A 23,748-nucleotide genomic window follows, 5' to 3' on the forward strand; every position below is an offset into this window, starting at 1 on the left:
ATACCATGTACCAGGTACTTTGGCTTAAAACCATTTGTGAATACTGACAGTGAGCATTCTTGTGAAAATCTTAATGTCACTGTCTGGCCTTTCATTCTCTTAAATCAATAAACAAGTGATTCTTCCCCCAATGGCCACATTTTATTATGTAAATGTGCAGTGAACTCCCCTAATAGCCACGTGTCACCTCAAGTGCTGGAGGTCTTGTACTTGCAGATGTTATGTTTATGGTTTACAAAATTTATTGCTAAAATTGAAGAGCTTCAAAAAAATAAAAATATTTCCCCTGGGAAGCAGTAAGGTAGAGGCATAATTCTGTTGCCCCTTCATTGATGTTGACACATTCAAAACCAAAACCACAAAAAATTGCTTGAAGAGCTTCCTCATTATTCTTTAGGATTGATTTTACTTGGGATCCTCACATCCTCAGTAGCTGGATACACCAGCCATTTTCCCTCTGCTATCCAGGGCAGACATACAAAGTCATTATTTCCAAGACAATAGGACAAGCCCCACCCCAAGTAGCTGTTAAACCCAGGTAACTTGCACTACACAGGGGCTCTTTACTGCCAGAGCATCAAACCAATTTCAGGAGCAAGGCCACTTGAGAATGACGGATCAGCTTCTGGGAAGGTTGACTTAACACAGTGGGGAGCTGGCTTTAAACACTAAGAGGCGGCATAGAAATATAGATTCCCCGAATGAAAAGTGATTTATCTATCTGTGCTGTGAAGGAGAGAAAAAGCTACAGGGTCACAGCCATTAGCACTTGATATTTTTATAGCTCAGTTGAATAAAAAATGTCATAGATTACTTCTGGAGAAAAAAGATGGGAAAGTGTAAGTGCTATTGTCTTCAGGGTGAAATAAATGATACAAAGAGAGCCGAGTTACTCCTAAACTTTTCACATGGTGTTGCAGGAATAAAAATAGACATCAACGAGTCAGTGCATAGATATATAATCCCACGGATTGAATTTATAACTAAACTGTGAATAAATGTATTTTTTCTTTGGGGAGGTATTATACTTTACTTGTGATGTATAGAGAAGAGCATGGGAACTTGTAATATTCTGAAGAGGAAGCTGGGTTTGTTCGAGAAGAATCTACTCATGATAAGATGATCATCCAAAGGGGGAGGCATCTTTAGTCGGGGATAATGAAGAGAGGGCTGGCTCAGGAGTCAGCATCTGACAGGTCTGAATTGGAGTCTCAGTTCTATCAATATTGGTATCGAGTCAGAGTTTGATGTGGGGGCTATAGTGAGGGCATCGCGGCCAGGGACCCACCCACAAAGCCAGCATCCGAGCTGATGCTCACACCTCCCACCCATAGGGGGCAACAGAATCCAAATGGGAAACAGGTGACCAAGTTGGCAAGAGCCAAATACACCATCAATGTTCACTACTGGATGGCTTTCCTATAAAAGTTGCCTCGATACCTAGATTAGTCAAATTCATAAAGACAGGAAGTAGAATGGTGGCGGCCAGGAGCTGGGGGAGGGGGAAATGAAGAGTTAGTGTTGAATGGAGACAGAGTTCCAGTTTTGAAAGATGAAAATAATTCTGGATGTGGTGATGGCTGCACAGCAGTGTGAATATATTTAATCCCAATGAATGGTACTTTTAAAAATGGTTAAGATGGTAAATTTTATGTTATGTGTATTTTACCACAATTAAAAAAAATAGCTAAAGAAAAAGTTGAGTTGAAAAGTCTATAAGGCCTAGTGTTTAAGATGTAGCCTCCTACTTTTTATTTATTATGTATTTAAGTATAGTTGCTATACAATATTATATAAATTACAGGTGTACAATATAGTGATTCACAATTTTAAAGGTTATACTCTATTGTTATGATAAAAGATTGGCTATATTCCCTGTGTTGTATAATATATCCTTGTAACTTATTCTAGACATAGTAGTTTATTTCTCTTAATCCCTTACCCCTATATTGCCCTTCCCCCCTTCCCTCTCCTCACTGGTAACCACTAGTTTGTTCTCTAGTAACCAGTAGTTTGTTCTCTGTATCTGGGAGTCTGTTTCTTTTTTGTTTTATTCACCAGTTTGTTGTATTTTTTAGATTTCACATATAAGTGATATCATATAGTATTTGTCTTTCTCTGTCTGACTTATTTCACTTAGCATAATATTCTCCAAGTCCATTCATCTTGTTGCAAAAGGCAAGATTTCATTCTTTTTTAGTACTGAGTAATATTTCATTGTATAGATATACCACATCTTCTTAATCTATTCATCTGTTAATGGACACTTAGGTTGCTTTCATATCTTGGCTATTGTAAGTAATGCTGCTATCAAACTAGTGTTTTCATTTTTTTCGGATGTACCCAAAAGTGGAATTGCTGGGTCATGTGGTAGTCCTATTTTTAGTTTTTTGAGAAACCTCCAAGCTGTTTTCCACAGTGGCTGCACCAATTTACATTCCCACCAGCAGTGTAGGCGGGCTCCCTTTTCTCCACACCCTCAGCAACACTTATTATTTGTGTTCTTTTTGGTGGTAGCCATTCTCACAGGTGTGAGGTGATTTCTCATTGTGGTTTGGATTTTCATTTCCCTAATGATTAGAAAGGAAGAAGTAAAACTGTCCCTGTTTGCAGATGACATGATACTGTACATAGACTGTCCTAAGACATTACCAGAAAACTACTAGAGTTCATCAATGAATTCAGTAAGTTGCAGGATACAAAATTAATACACGGAAATCTGTTGCATTTCTATACATTAACAACAAACTATCAGGAAGAGAAATTACGGAAACAATCCCCTTTACCATTCCATCGAAAAGAATGAAATGCCTAGAAATAAACCTACCTGAGGTAAAAGACTGATCCTCAGAAAACTATAAGATGCTGATGAAAGAAACTGAAGATGACACAAACGCATGGAACGATACACTGTGGTTATGGATTGGAAGAATTAATATTGTTAAAATGACCATACTACCCAAGGCAATCTGCAGATTCACTGCAATCCCTAACAAATCACCAATGGCATCTTTCACAGAACTGAAGCCTCCTAGTTTTAACACGCTTGAATCTAAGGGATTCATTTTTGCAAAACAAATCTTGTTGAACTTTGCAAAATAGGTGTGAAGGACACAGCAAAGAAAGGGATCTGGCTGGGATCTGCCCCCAGAAAGCAGCCCTCACCCGGGTTTGTGTATTAGGTGGCCTCTGAGGGTAAGAAGCAGAGGCAATTGTAGGCTCTGGGGTCATCTTTCAGGAGGAAGAAATCTTGTGGTTGTTTTGTTAACATTGTTTCCCTCCAGCTAACAGAGATGCTGGAAAGTGGTTGGACCTCAATCAAACTTTGTTAAATACGTAGATTTGTCTTCTGGTTGAATGCAGCTCTGTTAATGACCTGTGATCTTACTAATTTGATCGTGTTAAAAAGGGCCCCTGTCCTGAATGGAGATGGGTGAGTAAGTTACTCAATTTCTATGAGACTCAGTTTCACCATCCACAGAATGCAGACCTACCCCTACCTCTCAAGGTTGTAACATTATATATGTGTGTGTGTTTCTGTGTACACATGTATATATAAACTTACATTTAAGACATACGTTTTAAATAATGCCTCACTTAGCACATTATAGGTACTTCATAAACAGTGAGTACTATTATTTCTTCATTGTTGCTAGTGTAACAAGCTTATTTTATGCCAGTATGATATAGATCTTGTCTCATTCTTTTGCTTAGCTTGTTACTCAAAAGCTTGGTGCTTCTGCCATTCAGTATACAGTATACAGGTCTATCCCTGAGGTATAAATGACTTAGGGTCAAAGCGCTAATGATGAACCTGCAGAGTGAATACAAGTCAATATATACATCGATTCATTGATGTCTTCATTCCTCCATCCACCATCCTTTTATCAAAGGCCCACTGTGAGCTTGGCTCCATGCCATGATCTAAGATGGTCCTGCTTTCCGGGTGTTTAAACGGAGGAAATAAACACAAAGGCAGATGATTATGGTGAACAGGCCAGGCTTTCATCTCTGGAATAAGGGAAAGGGCAAAGTTTTGGAATGCTTTCCATTCCAGCCTTGTCTAGGAACTCATTGTATAGGCTACAGAGACCCACACAAGGTTCTTGAGCTGGGATACAGCAGAACTCTGGTGGTTAATTGGGAAGATAATTTCTTTGCAAATGGAAGATGATCTGGGAGATTGTAATTTCTATCTTCTGGCACAAAGTCAGTAGCACTGGGGTTCACTTGCTTTCTCTCCCCACCACATACACTGTCACCTCTTTCCTTCAAAGCTGTTATGAGTAGTGAGATAAATCACAAAGCAGTGAACATAAGGCAACTTGCTAGCCTCGGGCACTGCAAATGCTGTAGTGCTGTCCTATTACCTAGCTGGGCCCTAGTTACTTCCCCAATTATATGCTTTGTAATGGCTGTGTCATCCATTTAACACTTATTTCTTAGAACTAAAATTGTTATAAATCACATTACCAATATGTAAGAAATTAAAAAGTTATGCACTGGAGGAGGAAAGTATTGAAGATGGAAATGCAAGTTCATTAAGCATATATCATCTGTATGTAAATGGCAGACCATACAGGCATGCATAAATCTCTCGTCTCCCTCTGTGACTATACATTTACCGATAGAAGTGTTGGGGGAAATCTGGAGCACTTTCGCACAAGTATAACTCGTGATTCAGTAAGCAAAAAATCAAAATCTCAGGAATGCAGAACATCTAGAATCCCTTGAGTAGTATGAAACAGATGTCTAGCTAGATTTCACAGGTCTCGGTGTGTGTGATTGGGGTTTTATTTCTTCACACGAACAATTCCACAGTTACGGCTCACCTCTTGACTATACATCTGGTAGACCCGAGATGCTTGACGAGTCATTAAGATCTATTCATGTTAGATAGAAAAGCAAACATATCCCTACTTTATTGAAACTACCAGCACATTTAAAAAAATATCAAAAGGATTTTCTGGAGAAAAAACATTTGCATTTTCCATAAATCCTCTTCTCCTTAGATGAAGAGGGAGACAAAACATATGTATGGGAGGAGAAGGAAAGAATGTAAATTGCTCCTTTAAGACGGATCCCACTCATCTATTCAACGGTCCTTCCCCCAGGTGTAGCCCCAGTTATGTGGGACAAGAACTGAGTCTGAATGAGGACGGTAGCAGGTGGTATGGACTTTGCCTTTTTAATGGGTGGGGAGTTTGCACTGGGAGAGTCAAAGAGGAAGAGAACATTGAAGACTGGAACCCACTCCAGAGGTGGATAAACCAGAAGCCAGCAGCGTGTAAAAGCTTAACATGAAGATCGTAACCTTGTGTTAGAATTAAGATGGGATCAGGAAAACCAAGAGAGGGCAGACAGGGCAAGCGGCAACGAGACACGGAATGGATCTCAATCCGGTTCCGGAAAACTTTCCTCGTGGGTCCTGCAGAGGAAGAAACCAACGCTGACCATTGGGAGCCACGTGACACAGCAGCTTCCTAGAGCTGCCGGAGGAGATGGCAACTGTGGACGCAGCTCGCTGGAGCAAAGAAAACCATCTTCCTCGAGCGGCACGCCTGGCTGCACCTCTCAGCGTGTCTTTCCTCACCTGAATCTGGTCTTGCGTAAAAATAGGAATAGTAAATACCAAAAGGAAGGTGGTTTTACCGTGTTTCACAGAGTTGTGAGAACCCAATAAATGTATACACACTAGCACTTTGGAACATGCAAAACCCTGGACAAATGCAAAGTAACAGTATTATCCAGGCAACGCACTATCCTCACCTCCCACCTCTCCCTTAGTATCTTTCTGACAGAATGGCGGAGCAGGTGGTATAATCCTGTGTAACTTCTCCATTTCCAGTACTGGCAAGGTAGACAGTGTAAAGGCAAACAAATGAAAAAGAAGATTTAATTCTCCCTGCTGACGATGAGGGAGGAGACCCTTCCCTGCCCCTACTACCCCCAGCCTCCCTTTTCTTAGAGCATTTTCTTTAGAAAACTTGTAAGTTCCTTCTCAGTCTCTTTGAAATGTATCCAAGTCTTTTCAAAAGCTAAATAAGCCTCTTGTCAGCTTTAAGACCCAGGAATGTCTTTATCAAGGACCTGGGCAATAGCTCTCGAAAATGTAATCATCAGGGAAGACAAGGCCTCCATCTCCCAGTTTTCTGTGGGAGGGTAGAAGCCTAACCTCGAAGGACAGCTTATTCCGTAACTGCCTCCTTTAATAAAGAGGCAAAAAGGTGATTTTCCCTTTATATAAAGCCAGTTTGCTAACACTGATGGTCGACCCACCTACCAAGTAAAGTTAGGATGAGCTACGTCAGACAAACAGTGCTGTCAAGTCCTTGAAAACTAATTACTGTGCATCCTGAGAACATGTATATAATGCGTCGCACCTGTTGACCACATAGTTTTTCCTCGATGGGATTACGTCCCAATAAATCCATCGTAAATTGAAAATGTCATTAATTCGAAAATGCACTGAATAAACCTAACATACAGAACATCGTAGCTTAGCCCAGCCTACCTTAAAACGTGCTCAGAACACTTACGTTAGCCTATAGCCGGGCAAAATCAACTGACGCAAAGCCTATGTTATAATAAAGGGTTGAAGACTGCATGCAATTTATTGAATTCTGTACTGAAATTGAAAAATAGAATGGTTGTAGGTGTGTCAGTTGTTTACCCTCGTGATCGTGTGTCTGCCCGGGAGCAGCCCAGCATCACAAGGGAGTATCCTACCGCACGTCGCTAGCTCAGGAAAAGATCAAAATTCAGAATTCACAGTATGGTTTCTACAGAATGTGCATGACTTTTACACAGTAGAATCAAAAATTGGAAGTCGAACCATCATGAGTCCGGTACCGTCTGCATGAAAGGATGGGGTTTCTTTCTGTCTTTGAATCTCCTTTGAGAATTGCCTTGGTGCGCATCACATTCTGGTTTAATAGTTATTCAATGGCAAAACTGTTTCTTTCCCTCCTACCTTTGTGGAGAGGTTTGCTGGGTATAGAGGAGATTTTGTTTTTAAGTCTCTTTCGCCAGCAATAGCACAGTGTTTAATATCACAGAATGGTGCTAGGCTGCCTGGGTTTAAATCACAGCTCTGCCATTACTAGCTATGGGACCACTGACAAGTCACCTAACATCTCTCTACCCAAGGTTGATCCGTTTCTAAAGTGGGGGCACTGACACCCAGCTCACAAGGGGTATCATGAGAATTAAATGAGATAATACCCATCAGGCACACTAAACAGTACTTGGGACATGGGTAGAACATATGGTTTAGTTATCAATGTTATTCCAGTCACAGCACACAATTTATATAGTTCTGACTGTGGTAGGCTAATTCAATTAAGTTCATGAAATTTCAGAATTCAAAAGGACCTTAGGAATTGTCAGGTCTAACTTCTTTGTGAAAAGTGAAATGATTGGATAAAGGTTGTACAGTTGGGCTGGGTTGGGACTGATGCATCGTCTGTGATTACAGCCCGGCTTTCCCCCAGCCCGACGACACTCCTTTCCCTCCTGCATTTTGTTGTAAATCGATACATGGTTGAAAACACTGAAGTAGAGAGACTGATCTTTCCCTTCCATTTGAGGGAAACATATTTTCCAGATTAGCAGGAAGAATTATACTGAGTGAAGAGGAAAAAAAATGTTGAAACGTAAAAAAAAAAAAATCCATCCAGCTCAACCTTACTTTATTCCACATCAACAGTAGTTGATGGAAATTTAGTAGCAGATCTATCTGAATAAATTTATTGATAATGAAGGTGGCAATAACCACCATGTCTTCTGAGTAAGAATGATGGTAAGGGTCATCCTGATAATGAGCACATATATTGATAAAGGGCGATGGTGCAGTTGATGGGGATAAGTTGCAGTGATAAAAAGTACCCTTGGGAGGAAACACAAAAAGTCATTTATGCAAAAGTCATTTTTCCTAGTCTGGGAATCTTCACCAATATCTGTTACGGATTATCTTTCTGGATCTGATCATATAGTTCCAGCGAATATAAGGATCTCTGAATGCAGATAATACTTCCCCTCTCCTTTGAGCCCTTTCAAGTAAAAAAAAAAAAAATTCTTCCTTGGATTACAGCTTCAGTTCCACTCCATCTTGTGTGGCCTCGGAGACGGCTTTCATTGGTTCCTATTCATATAACAGTACTTCCAGCTGTTTTTGACGTCTATGACTGTTATTGTAATTTATACAGATATCATCCTTATATATGCCCCCCACCCCGAACATCGTAGTTCAGCAAGGTTGTGGAATGACTATTTATTCTGACTTTCACTCTTAGAAGTGAAATCTAATTCTATCTGTACTTCGAGTCCTGGACCTTACACTTACTTTCTGAAGTTTTATCAGATATCCAGATCTATATCCGTATCTATATCTATCTGTCTGTATCACTTTGGGCAGAAACTGATGGCATTAAATACCTGTTCCTTAAATTATTCCACTGACACTTCAAAATTACCTTGACGAGACCTTGTTCTCCTCTGGGAAAGCGACATCTTCTGTTCATCGTGGTTTGAAGTCTTGCCATTCACTTTATTTCATTTCTCTTCTCTGGTGTCTAACTGTAGCCAGTGATGAAATCTTAATCATTTTTCCTGGAAGGTCTATGTCTTTCATGTTTGTTCTTCTCTTTTCATCTCTCCTGCTGCCACTCTGGTCTTGATGGTCAATAATCTGTACCTCCTGCAAGAGTCTTCTTATTTATTTTCCTGACTTTGTCCTCCCAGCTCCAAACTGGCTCGTGTCGCTGAGGCATTCTAGAAAATGTTGTATAAAATACACAGTGGCCCCTTTCTCTTGTATCTGGCCACTTTTGGGTACTTGTCAAGGTCTTCTATGATCTTGGTTCTGCTAGATTTATATGATCTGATTTCCATTATTCTCTAAGACACAATACCCTCAATATATTCAGACTTTTTATTATTTTTTCCTTTGTTAGAACTCTCCAATACAGATCGTTCATGACGAATTGCAAATCCTGTATAGCAACAACAATAAAAGCCACACAAACATACCATCTATTACTAGTACACTGAATTGTAACCCTGCTAATGTGTCAAAATTTCACAATTTTGTAGGGTAAAACCTGAGTGCCACCTCCCCCATGAAGCCTTCAAGAATGTTCAATAAAGTACCTCATGAGATATTTCTAAACCTTCTTTCCCGAGTATGGTCTATGCTGACCTATTCATATACAATACCACCTTTTAAAAACCCAAGTACTGAAATGTTTGTATCTTAATGTGTATTGTCTTCTCTAAAATCGTTCAGGAAGCTGTATAATGATGTGGCTACTGTTAAAACACATTCTTTTTAATAGTGTCAGTGACAAAAAATCATCTTTTGAGAATGGATTGGATTTCTGGCCACAACGAGAAGTTATTCATAGTTAAATCTGTGGAAAATAGGTGATCAACTTGGCTAACACAATTTCGCAGGGGAAAACGAAGCGTCACGCTGCAGCCATGAGTTTCTTTAAGCTGTTTTTTTGCAGAAATTTTAAGCCAGTTCCAAAGTTGAATTCTGAGCGGGCAGAATCGCTGGAATGGATAAACCGTTTCTGTGTTCCTAATGAGATGATTTTTCCCCATCCCCTGGGTCGGCAGCACCACTGTGCGTTCTGTGGGTGACCCAGCAGGGCTGAACCTCCGGGCCACTCAGATCCAGGTACTGAGTGCAGCCTTGGGCCCAGGCTGCCACCCTGGACATCATTCGTCTGCTGGTTTCTGGTGGGGAAGCCTGGGCAGGGAGAAGACGGGCTTGACTGGGGCAGGCCAGCCACTGTTCCCTGGCGAGGGAGTCGGCCGGGAGGACGTGTCGGCCAGTGGGTGGCAAGTGCCAGGCTGTGGGCCAGGGTCGTCAGGGCCTGCGAGGGTCTGCGTGTGCTTAGAGAGTGTCCTCAGGCCCGAGGGATATGAAGAGCAAGTAAAAAACTACCACGACAGGTGGACAGAAGCTGCGGAAAAAAGGAAAATGGTTTGTATTTTAATTGAAAAAAAGAATTTTACAGGTACCTTTTTCCTGCTTTTTGAACAAGGAGCCCTGTGTTTTCATTTTGCACTGGGCAGGGCAAGTGAGGGAGCCGGTTCTGCTTCTAATCATTACTCTTGAGTGGCTCTCCAGGAATTCCCTGGGCGGGGTTTGGTTGATTTTTACCCGATTTGGACTGAATTTTAACCTGCTTACTCTTATCCTTGGCTCTCAGTTAAGCACCTGATGACTGACTTTTTAAAAAAGACATAGAAGAGAAATAATACAAAATCAGAAGCACATGAAAAACAAAACACAGCAATTGATAGTACAGGGAAGTATTCTGGAATATTCTGAATAACTCAAGTGCAATTGAAATGATCGCTCTCAGAAAGGTTTGTTTAAACTGTGTTAGTTGTCGAGGCTAATTGAGAATGACCTCTGAGAAAGGAACAAATTAGACGGGTTGCACAATGATCATAGAAATGTTTACGTAGAGACTAGATAGAATGTTCTAGTAGGTAAAATGATCCTTAACTCTGGAGCAATACCTATGTCGCAGAGATTTTAAGAATCCATTCATGCTAGTAGTGTTAAAGAACTCCATTATAGTGACTAAGAAAGAAGACAGCCACGGATTCTTATAAGATAAATTACACAGCAAACTCAAGTAACACGTTAGCTCCAGTTTTCAAAGTCAGTTCTCTATTTGCTGGATGATTTTAGTGAATTAAAATAGGAGTGTGCTTTAATTGATCTGGTTACTTGTCCTTATGACGCTTGCCTCTTCAGAAATCTGGAAGTGACTACAGTTTCAAGACTTGCAAACTTCCTTAGCAGGTAGGGTTCTCTGATAACGTGCAGTCCTCTGGCCAGATCAGAAAGAAATCACATGGCTCTTGAAGACGTGAACCAGCTAATGAAAGCTTAGAGAAAATTCTAGTCTTTAATTCAAAGCTGCACTTTTCAGCTGTTTGGAGAGAGCCCACTCGGATGGCTCTGAGCCTTTTCATTTACTCTTGCGTGACCCATTTTTTGCTGCCTGCTACAACTCCACTCTGGTCTGAAGAATGCATTCGCCACAGACAATTGCAGTAAGTAGTTTTCCTGAGAAACAGTTGGAATTCTCACTGAAATATAATGGACTTTCTAAAAACCTATCAAGGTCTCTCATTCCAATTCTGGGCTCTTCCAGTGTTTGAACTCTATTGATGGTCATTGGTGTCATTTAAATACAAACCAGCCAAGTGTTTGATGCAGACAAACTAAGGGCTTCCCGTATCTAAAATTGTGATAGTTTTTTTGTTTTTGTCATGATCAAACTTACATTCTGCTTTTTCTTATTTATGCCACACAGCAGGTGTGATTACAGGTGTTTAGATTTTCCAGGAAAATTGTTTACATTCAGAAAAATTCTTTTGTAAGTTGGCTAACATGTTATCTTTCCTTGAAAAGCTAAACATTTTCATGACAATACAGACAATATTTTCATAAAATTGTCAATGTTATTTCTATTTATATATAGTAAATCTATAAATTTTGTTCTTATGTTCCCATTGTATCATTTATCCTTAAAGAAGGAAAAAATATAATAAATGAGATCCTGAGATGATTATCAACAACAGTAAGCTACGGATGCTTTATAATCAATATAATTTAAGGCTGCCTTAAATATTGAATCTTCTGATACCTACATAAGGGAACACTAGTATCCTTATTTACAAACTGTGATTCAGAGAGATAAGTAACGCAGGGATAGGAAGTGGTAGGGTAGAATGTAACACTTTAGTTTGTTTTATTAAAAGCCAAGAATTGATTACTTATATACATAAATTATATATTATTGATAAAAGTATTAATTGGATAATAAAAGTAAGACGACATCTACATGCTAGAGGTGGAATCAAAATGCTCTAGGACCAGAGAGGGCAGGCAGATGACTTTTCCCTTTATACATAAAGTGAATATTTGCTCAAAAGAGAGAAGCATTTCATGTGTAGGTGACCTGCAGAGAGGGCTGAGTCTTTGAAGATTAATTTTGGGAGGAGGCATATCTTGGATTGGGCGCCTTTGCCTGGGGGGTTGTTTTCACCCTGGGATATCAGTTAGGACGGGGATGGGGGCGGCCATCGAGGCTGCTTAGTGTGTGCAGAGAGCTCTGGGCTTATGGAAGTGTTTTAAGTGGGAAAGCCACACCTCCCTCTAGTGTCTCTAATCCAGTAACCTGGGGAATAGAACGAGTTAGAGGTTCCAATTTTGCATGTATGATGCCTCTTTCTCTTGACACGTAGGACCAAAAAAAAAAGAAAATAAATCCTTTAATTTCTTATGATACAGGTATATATTTTAGAAAGCTAATTATTAGAGGGTACATCTTGCAAGAAAAAAATGCCGTCAAAACATTCTATATCACATGTGTACATACACATCTCCTTTATTTAAAAACTAACTGGTAAGCATCACATAGAATGAAAATAATGTCATCAAGAGGTCTTACATTACTGATTATTATTTAGTAGTTTCATGATCTAAAGTCATATAGAGAATAACTTAATATTTTTCAGACAACACAGAAAATGTTATTAAAAATGTCTAAACTCAACCATTGTAACGTATCAGGTATATTTAAATGAAATATACCAGGTATATTTAAAATCGTTCAATTTAGAAATGCTGCCATTTAGATTACTGATATCTCCAGCTAAATATAATTTTATCTTTCCATTTCTTCACTCAGTGTTGGGCACACAGTGGGCACTTAAGTAATACTTGCTGAATTGAGTACTGGTTATCTGCATTAATATCTGCATGTCATAGAGTTGAAAGGCCATTGGACTTTAAAATATGGGTTAAAATCCTGCCTCTGCTGTTTGTTATATATGGGTCTTTGGACAAACACTTTAAATCTCTGAGGCACAATTTCCTCACCTTCAAAATGAGGATAAAGGGATATTTAGGGTGCAGGGTCCTTGTGATGATTAAATATTATTCTATAATGTATGTGAAAGTGCCCAGTATAGTATATGAGACAGAATAGGATTTCTGTAAATCCTTATGAAGCACACAGTAGAACAAACAAAAAATATTATTTGATAACGAAAAAAGACTTAAATTTCAAAAATATTTTCAATTCTAGACACATGTCAATTTCCAAAACATGACTTGATTGTTTAGCAAATTCTTAAAATAAAAAGAATATGACGTTGGTTACCTTTTCCTTCTGGCTAGCCTGATAGATTTTTGTACTTTGCCATCTTTTATCCTTCCCCACATGCTCCTACCAGCAACTAAAAGCTGAATCCTGGAAATTATAGCAAGCTTAAATTCAATTTCCCCAAAGTGTTGGTCTATGAGTCAAAGATCAGAAAGTGTTTTTGTTCTTTTTGAACTGTGAAATTAAAAGATTTCTAGTAAAGAAGGACCAGACCTCTGACTCTTACAGCTGATTGAATACTTTGTACTTTCACAATTAGGTAGTCTCTGTAAATTATTTAAATACTATGTGCCTGTTTAGTTTAAATGAACATTGACAATTAAAATCATATACAATTATAGTAGAGAAATGTAAATTTAATAACTAACTAGAAGTGTGAATTTTCTTTTAATTAACTGGAAACCTGTGAACATTCAGTTCCAAACTAAACTGTTGATGACAGGAATAGCAATCCCACCACCTAATGGGCTGACACATCTAATTTGTGGAAAATAACAAAACTATAATGTCTCAGCCTCACTGAAAAATCCTGAAACTTGTTCAGACACACTGAAAATTTATAAGCGAAATAGGAGAAAGGTAGTAGACTCTGCTTCCGATTTGCCCTAGAATTGTAACTTATTAAATCAGACATATAAGTACATTGATCTTCAATGCCCAAGATCAAAGTGTTGCAATGGACTCTGAAAGGCAAGAAGGCTCTTAAAAGCACCTCAAAACCTGATTACGTGGAAAGCAGTGTAGTATACTGACAGGAGACCACTGCGTAGGCAACCCACGCCCTGAGAAGGTGTGTACAGGCTACTGGATAGAGGACACAGAATCACCATGGCGGTGTCCTCATTCACTTGGCTAACAAGAGTCTTTCATCTTCTCCTAGGACATAGCTAGATATCTTTTGTGGTCAACTAGCTGTCTTTTGATCTTTACTGGGTCAATTATGCGAACATAATTTACAAGAATTGTAAGCAGATTGGTCAATGTGCTGGTGGCAATCAACATATTCCCCTCTCTTCCCTGTAACCTGGGGTCGGCTCCCACGAGCAGCCATCCCATCAGTTGAAGGAAAAGGCTCAGTAGGAACAGAATTCTAAATGAGATGTGTCACCAGCAAGTCTACTTTATATGCAAAATATCCCCCTTAAAATCTTATTATGATTCTTCCCTTTACCTCACATACAAAGAACTTACTTTTAAAATTATCTAATTTACCTTGCATGTCATTCGTATATGGCTGTAATTCAGATTTGTGGTTATTTTGTCTATAATTACACAGTAGCAAAAGTACAGGTTAGACATCCATCAAAACCCTTGTGAAAAAACTAAAATACGATAGTGGAATCTTCCTGTAGTGACTGCACCCATCTGGGAGCCATCACTGTCAACCAGCATGCCTCACTGGCTCTGGGTTCTGGTGACATTTTACTATAAAGTGAAGCCAAATACCTCTCCTTGTCAGGCCAGGTTAAGAAAGTCATAGCTCGTGCAAATGGATAAAATGGGGGTGTAAGGATTCTTGTTGAGTGCAAGGATGGGGATTAGAAAGAAGAAAATGTGAGAGGTGGTGAGGGGCCCTAACTTCCTTGAATACAATAAAGGCGGTAAAGAGCAAAGGGTCCCATAACGGGATTCTGGATAAAACTGTTATGTGAAAATTCTGCTTAACTTCCACACTGGCCATGGCTTTCACTTCTCCACAGGATGGACATGGACTTGGGTTAAAAACTTCTCCTCTTGAAAACCAAAGATAGATTTAAAACAACAATTTAAAGCAAAACTTGCTAACAGGTTCGCATAGTATTACGTGACTACATAGATGCTCTATCTAAATATGATGCGACGGGCTTAAACCATCACGGTTAAAAGGGAGAAGCTGGGGTTGACTGCCAGTACTTGGTCCCAGATTCACCACTTACAGCTGCAACCTTGAGGATATTCTTAAACTTGTCTGAGTCTCGATTTCTTGAGTTGGGCTTCCATTATGAGATGGGGCTATTAAAATGACTAAGCTCACAGAATTATAGTGAGGAGGTACAAGAAGCCCCAAGAGTGAGGGATACTGAACCTGCCAATGACTCTGGGGAGTTCATCAGGATTTTACTTAGAAAAAAAGTAAATATGGTAGATCTTACAACTCAAAGATTGTGGCACAATTCATACTTTTTACATACATAAAAAGAAACAAATGGATATTTGGTATTTATTCAAGATCAAATTACAACTTACTGTTAAAAATAATGAGTTATTGACCAACTAGTTTCTGCCAAGCAGAGAATTCTTACTAAATTGCACACAACAGACCCTGAAGGTAATAATACTTCTGTTCACCACTGAATTACAGCTCCTAAATAGGGCAATAAATTTAAGAAAGAGAAATGAAATGCATAAGAACATGAACGACTAAAACATTATTTTCATTACTGATAGATGGCATGCTATGTAATCAGAAAATCCCAAATGATCCACAGATAAACTCTTATAATCCTTAGAAGTAACATGCTAAATGCAAGCTCAATATATAAAAATCAATTATCTGTTTGTATTTCAGAGACAATTTAAAAATTAAAGTTTTAGAATCACACCATTTGCAATAGCATCAAATCTAGCAAAAGTAGTGTAAGAACTCCACACCCAAAATTTAAAAAATAAAGAAGACATAAACAAAAATGAATACCATGTTTACTGATTGGGAGATTCAATACTGTAAAGATGTCATGTCTCCCCAAACAGGTTTTGGGGAACTTAACAAGCTGATCCTAAAATATTTGTGCGGAAATGCAAACGGTCCATTTATCACTAAGATACTCTTTAAGAATGAAAAACAAAAGATGAGAGGTCTTGCTCTACCAAATATCAATATTTATCATAGAGCTATAAGAATTAAAACAGTGTGTTACTGCCACAAAGAAAGGCAGATGTAATCATGAAATAAAGAATTGAGATGGACATTTGGTTTATGTAACTGGAAAGCAGTGGGGAAAAATAGCCTTTTAAGTAATAGTTCCAGAAAAATTACACATCAATATTGAAAAATGACACTTGCTTCCTACCTCACACCATACTCAAATGTCAATTGCAGGTAGGCTGTGCTTTAGATAAATTTAAAATTTATGATTTAGATCAATTTAGATTTAGTATATGATTTAGATAAACGTGAAAGGCAAAACAAGAAAGCTTACAAAGTTTAACAGAGGAAATTATTTTCTTGACATCAGATAGGGAAATATTATTAACTGGGACAAATAAGACAGTACTAACCATGGAGGAAAAGATAATTATTTAATCTCGTAGAAATTTAGAACTTTTTTAACCAAAATATACCATTAAAGTGCCAAGAGAAGACAAAGGTTGGAGAAGATATTTGCACCATATATAATTTGCACCATATATGATTAACAAAGGTGCCTATCCAGGATATATAATGAATTCCCACAAAGCAATGTGCTCATCAGGAATGTGTACATGTGCGCACCAAGAGATTTGTGTGTGTTCACAGCAGCACTATTCATAATATTCCCAAACTGGGAAATCTAACAATGTCTATAAATAGAAGGAAGAACAAATGTATTGTGGGATATTCATACAATGGAATGCTACACAGTAATAAAATGAAGAAAATACAGCTACTCACAAACACATGCTGAGCAAAAGTTTCCCCACAGGGTAGAATAGTTATTGTGTAACTTCATTTCTATAAAGTTTAAAAAAAGGCAAACCAAAGGATAGATTAGAGGCATGTGTGCTTAGGTGGTAAAACAATAAAGAAAATTAAGGATGTAAGCACGGTAGAACTCAGGTTGCTTTGGGGAGAGTGAGGGGCAATGATGTGATGCAGTCATAAGTGGGCTTCCAAGGTGCTGACAAGGTCCTACTTCTTGACCTGAGTAATGTTTACTTGAAAGTTCTTTTTGTGATAGATCATGGAATAGTTTTGCTTTTTTTTTTTTTGCACACCATTCTGAATGTATATTTTTCAATAATAAGAATTTTAAAAAATTGATGTAAAGACATGTTGGAAACCCCACTAAAAGTGCAAAGAGGAGAAAGGGCATGTGCTGGGGGCTGGGTTGCCTCTTTCCCAAATTCATGTGTTGACATCCTTAACTTCCTAATCCCTAATGTCAGGGTATTTGCAGATGGGGCCTTTGGGAGGTAATCAGGTTCAGATGAGGTCCTGAGGGTGGGGCCCTCATGAGAGGATTAGTGTCTTTATAAGAAGAGATACCAGAGAGCTTGCTGCCCCTCTCTCTGCCATGTGAGGACATGTTGAGAAAGTGGCCACATGCGAGCCAGGAGGAGAGGAATCCCTGAACCTGAACCCTGCCAGAACCTTGATCTTGGACTTACCAGTCTCTGGACTGTGAGAAACCAAGTGCTGTTGTTTCAGCCACCTATAATTTGTTATGGCAGCCCCAGCTGACTAATATAGAAGATGAGAAGGTAATTGCAATACTTAGACTTTACAAGAGGCTCCAATCTGGACTATACATAGAATTTTTACAAAATCGATAAGAAAAGGATAAACAATGCCATAAAATGATGGGCAGTAGAATGAAGGCACTTCACAAAAGGGGATATACAGATGGCCAATGAACATGTAAAATAGCGCTTAAACTGATTATTAATCATGGAAATGTACGTTAAAAATACCGTGTCATAGCACTGTACTCCTATTAGGATGGCTAAAGTAAGAGAGTATTGGCAAGGATAAGGGACAACAGGACCACTGATAAACTGAGTGGGCATGTAAATTGTTTCAAACACTTTTTAAATTGATTTGGCATTATATTCCTATCTTATTTGCTCTTTTATGACCCAACCATTCTAGTGTTAGATAGATATCCAATAAACATGCATGTACATGTGAACAAGAGACAGGCATGAGATTATTTTCAACAGCATAATTTATAATAATCCCAAATCGGGACTGACCTACCTACCCATTACTAGTAATAGTCCTGACCCATAACGTGTGCAGTCCAGGGCAAGAATACAAACAAAGCTGCCAGGCACACTGTGTCTAAAAAATCAAAAGCTAAAAATTAAAAAAGCTAAAATCAAGATAACAAATTGTGTTAGTTTTTCATTGATGTGGAACAAATTACCACAAAATTAGTGGCTGAAAATAAGTTAGTTCAGAGCTACGCAGGTCAGAAGTCTGGAATGATGTGGATGGAGTCTCTGCTTTGAGTCTCATTGGCCTGCAATCAAATGTTGGCTGGGATTGCATTTCTCATCTGGGGATGAGGGTTTTGCAAACTCACTGGTCGTTGACAAAATTCATTTCCTTGCAACTGTAGGACTGAGGTCCTGTTTCCTCGTTAATTGTCAGCCAGGGCTGTTCTCAGCTCCTAGAGGTCACCACATCCCTTAGCACGTGGCCCTCTCTATTTTTAAGCCAGCCTAGTGTTTCAAATCCTTTCTGTGTTTGGACTCTCTGACTTTTTTTCTGCACCCAGCCAGAGAAAACTCTCTGCTTTTAAAGGACTTATGTGATGGGGCAAGCCCACCTGGTTAATCTCCCCATGGTAAGGTGAACTGTGCCGTGTAACATAAATGAGTTTCAGCAGTAAAATCCACATTCACAGTCCCAGGGTTACACAGGGCATGTACACCAGAGGTGAGGGAGGTATGGAGGCATCTTAGATTCTGCCCACCACAGTCTGCCCTTTGGCTCCCAAAGATTCACGTACCTTCCAAATGCAAAATTTATTCGCTACCTCTCTAGAGTCCCCCAATTTACATCACGTTGCAGTATCAGTTCAAGTCCAAAATCCCATCAGTTGAATAGTCTGAAATCTCATCTAAATCATCTAAATGAGGTATAGATGAAGCTCCTGGGTAGAGTCTATTGAATTAAGGATAACTCCTGGGACACAATTACTCTTCATATTTGGACCATACAACTAAATAGATAACCTACATTCCTCCAATACTCAGCATGCAATGATGAAACAGGAATAGTTAAAAGGGGAGAAATAAAAAGTAAATGGTAAAATGAATTCATTGGTCCAAGGCAGTTTTAAAATGCAGCCTGGTCAACTCTAGCTGTTGTCCCTTAATTAGGTATCAAGGCCTGGGGATAATTCTGTGTCTCTCCTCTGCCTTCTGGTTCTCCACCCTTGGGCTCCTGATTCTGCCATCTGCATCACTCTTCTATTTCCATGACAGTTAGCACATGTTTGCTGCTGAGCGGTTCACTTCGCCTGCTTCATGCTAGTACTTTCTGTATCCTTCTCAGTCCAAGTTTGTGCTTCTGTTGATATAATATTCTCCAGAACTGTGTGAACCTAGCCTGAATTTCACTGGTTTTCATTCCACTAAGCAAAGTCATGACGACAGCTGTTTTAAAGATGATCCCTTCTCTATCTTTGGCTTCTGCTGAGAAGTCTGAGGAGCAAAGCCCTTACGTTTCCTAAGAAGAAGTCATCTAGTTTCTGTCTCCAAATCTGTGAGACACACTCCCTTAATCTCTTGAGACAGCAGTGTATAGGACTCAGTGGTCTGAACTTCTGATTTTTCTCAAATTTTACCAGAAGGTCATACAGTCATACTCTCAGCTTTTTCTCTATGCCATGCCTTCTGAATTAACCTCATAGTTTCTGTGTCTTCCTTCCTGAATAGGCTGGATTTTCCTACATCCTCAAGTCGCCCTATGCAGTTAACTGTGCTGTAATATAATATAACTTGATTATGGGAGTAAAATCCATCATATTCACAAGGATTATGCCAGGCATGTACACCAGGGGGAGATGGGAAATATTGGGGCCTCCTTAGAATGCTGCCTACCTAATTCAGTGTTAAGAAACACATCCTGTCCTTTCACTTCAGTCCTGCAGTCTCTGTAGCCCCAGGAGGGCCGGAGCAGACCCCGTTTTGCTCAGGTGTAACGGGTGCTGCCGGGCAGTAGATAAACAAACACACTGTGATATACTCATTCCGAAACACTGCTCAGCAATGAAGGCGAATGAAATAAAGTACATCCTAGATCTCACAAACGTCTTGTTGAACAAAAATAATGTCAATTCTATTTATATAAATTCAGAAAGAGACAGTGTACGCTTAGATGATAAAATTACAAGTAAAAGCAAGAATTTATTAGCATTAATGCCAGGGTAGCAGCTACCTTATGAAGTGGGGAGAGAAGGGTCCCTTATTAGAAGCAGTCAAGAGAGGGATTTGGGATGCTGTAATGTTTGATTGCTTGACCCTAGGCAGTAGTTACATAAACATTTGGTTTGCAATAGGTTATTGAGCTGAACACAGAATAAAACCTCTATACTGTTCTGTACATGTATCATAATAAGAAAGGTTAAATCATATAATGAATTAAGAAAATACATTGTAAATGACAAATGATTTGGTAATGAATCAACACTGAATTAAAACTCTCATTCTCATAATTAAATTGATTATAGTCAAACAAACCATATCTCTGACAATGGAAGAAAAAGATAAATTTCCAAAGAAAATAATAAATTATAAATTAAGAGAATGCAAGTTTTAAAGTATTCTGATAAAATTACATTTGTGTCTTTTAATGATTACTTTTATTATGAAAATTAAATCATATGTAATTTCCTTACTGTTTCTTTAAAGATTTGTCTTTTTAGAAATATAATAGATGATGTGGTTTTAATCATATTTCTTGATACATTTAATCAAAATTTCAATTGTGACACAGAGAACTGTATTTTTTTCCCCTGAAAAGTCTGTTTTATTGTAAAAAGAAGCATTCCCACTGTTGGGTCTGACTGCATATATGAATTATCTGAGTTAGAGTAACATTTACAAATGAGTCTCTGGGACACTTCATTTGAGTCCTTTTGGGGAGGTATTAATGAAATGAAGTGTCAGTTTAAAATTAAGTTACATAGCACATGGTATAATTGTCCTATAAATGCTAATGAATAAGATCAGAGAGGATTTCAGTGGAAGCTTTTATCTTCTATTACATTGACTGCCTCTTATAATTTAATTTCACTTTATTTCAGTCCCACATAAAATGAAGAATTCTATTGTCTGCTTAGCTGCCATTTCTCTTGATATTTGAAATATATTTAATTATACAAGGTCACATCTGAAGAGATAAAACTCTCTGGAGCGAATGTAAATGAATTTCTCACTATCGGATCACTTATGAATTCTTGATTACCCTAGAATTACATGATATTATCCTAAAGTGACATGAAATGTCTTACTTCTTATCTTGCCCATCCCTGGAATGAAATTGGAATATTAAAGAAAACTAATGAGTCTGAGAATTGACTGCTCTGGAGGTACACTTTTTTGTTACTCATGCTTTGTAACTGTCAGGGCACAGCAGGAAAGGTAGTGAGAATGTCCTGGTTACATTGGAGACTAGACTTGGGGATTTTCTTTTATGACGGGGTACTAAAGATTATGCCAGATTGTAGCAACTGTGTGCAACGTGTGAGAGACACCCAAGATCTCTTTATGGAAAAATGTTTCCTACCAACTGTTAATGAGAAGAATTTATTTATCATTCAAGTGCTGGAAGGCTATTTGCAGATGATCTTTGAAGAGTGCAGCAGTGCCACACAGAACAAAACTTTGAGCTCTCTCAAAGCTTAGTATTCACATCCTAAACAGTGAATGATCAATAAAATGTGCCATCTATTAGTATTTATGCTCTATTCTATGCCATGGCTATATTACATTCTTATTCCAGATACTAAAATCGATATTTCTCTATTCTTAGGAAATATGTATCTTGAAAGCATGTGGATTTTGAGAAAAATTACATTCTTGCAAATGAAGGCAACACCTTTTCAGTTTTTTCTCTGAACTCCTACAACTTATTTTTTTTATACCAGTTTGGGAAAAAAATTAATTTTTAGCTAAAAAGTTCTTGATGCAACTCTTACTCAAAGTGACATTTTGGAAAGTAGCATTTTGCTGCTTTGGTGTGTATATGCTTTTGTTTTTGTAAATATAGGTAAATAGAACATCTATAAAACATTTCTATTCCACAGGAGGTTTGACCATTTCACAATTAAAGAAATAGTAACTGGATCTATGCATGATCAAGTATGAGAATACCTTAGTTGAATTTACAAATTAGAGTACTGAACATTCATCCACCAAAATACTACTCCTTCCTAGGGGAAAAGTTTAATTTCAGAATCAATATGAAACTCAATTATGCATCTACATTTCTCAAAGAGGAAAATAAGAAATGATTCCTCTGGCAACAACCCTTTCCATACATTCAAATATTTTTAATCTACTGTGTTTGAAAAGATTTTGCCTCAAAATGTATTGTCAAAAAAGTGAAAAAAAAAAGGAAGGAATAAACAAGTGAACAAACCAAAAAACAAACTGGGCCAATGACTTTAACAGACACATCACCAAAGAAAATATACAGATGGCAAATAAGCCTATGAAAGATATTCCACATGAGAGGTCATCAGGGAAATGCAAATTAAGTTACCACCACACACCTATTTGAATGGTCAAAATCTGAAACACTGACAAAAGCAAATGCTGGCGAGGATGTGGAGCCACAGGAACTCTCATCCATGGCTGGTGGGGACGCAAAATGCTGCAGCCACTTCGGAAGACAGTTTGGCAGTTTTTGACAAAACTAAATGTCCTCTTACCATATGATCTAGCGATCATTCTCCTTGATACTTACCCAAATGAGTGGAAGACGTATGTCCACATAAAAACCTGCACGTGGATGTTTATAGCAGCTTTATTCATAATTGCCAAAACTTGGAAGCAACCAAGATGTCCTTCAGTAGGTGAATGGACAAATAATCAGTGGTGCATCCAGACAATGGAATATTATTCAGTGCTAAAAAGAAATGAGCTGTCAAATCATGAAAATAGATGGAGGAAACTTAAATGCATGTTATTAAGTGAAAGAAGCCAATCTGAAAGGGTATATACCGTATGATTCCAACTATATGACATTCTGTGAAAGGCAAGTTAGGGAGACAGTGAAAAGATCAGTGGTTGCCAGGGGTTGAGGGGACTTTGGGTGGTGATGACATGCCACTGTAGGTTCACCAACTATAACCCATGTACCATCTGTTGGGGTATGTTGATAATGGGGGAGGCCGTACCTGTGTGGGGCAGGGGACACATGGGAAATCTCTGTAACTTTCCCTCAATTTTGCTGTGAACCTACAATTGTTCTAAGTAAATAACATCTTAACAACAACAAAACCCCTGGATTTAGGGTAGGATAATGTTCATAAAATACAATCAGTTTATTTTATATTAAATGGATGTAAGCAATAATTCAGTTTATTGGTATTCAGAGTAATTTCCATGAACAATAGGCCAGAGAAGACTGTGTATAGAAAGAAAAAAAAAACAATTAAAATGAAAAAAAATTATTCATTATGATTATTTCAGAAATGCAAGGTACAATGTAACTAAGAATGTAGCATGGCCGTGTGAAGAGCAGAGGACTGAATATTAAGCGATGTGGGTGCAGGTCCTTGCTGTGGCATTGACACGCTGACATTGATTTCTTATAATATTGGGTTCTTCACTACAAGTGAGAATAACACAGCCT

The 23,748-nt window shown here is 38.4% G+C and overlaps 1 protein-coding gene across 4 annotated transcripts in view; it reads right to left on the reverse strand.

The window, feature by feature from the left end:
• GALNTL6 (polypeptide N-acetylgalactosaminyltransferase like 6) overlaps nucleotides 1-23,748 on the reverse strand; it is a 1,158,938-nt gene that overhangs the window by 461,880 nt on the left and 673,310 nt on the right. The gene's annotated exons all lie outside the window — the stretch shown is intronic.

This window comes from Balaenoptera physalus (assembly GCF_965194825.1).
Source record: "Balaenoptera physalus genome assembly, chromosome: 7".
Classification (NCBI taxonomy): Eukaryota; Metazoa; Chordata; class Mammalia; order Artiodactyla; family Balaenopteridae; genus Balaenoptera; species Balaenoptera physalus.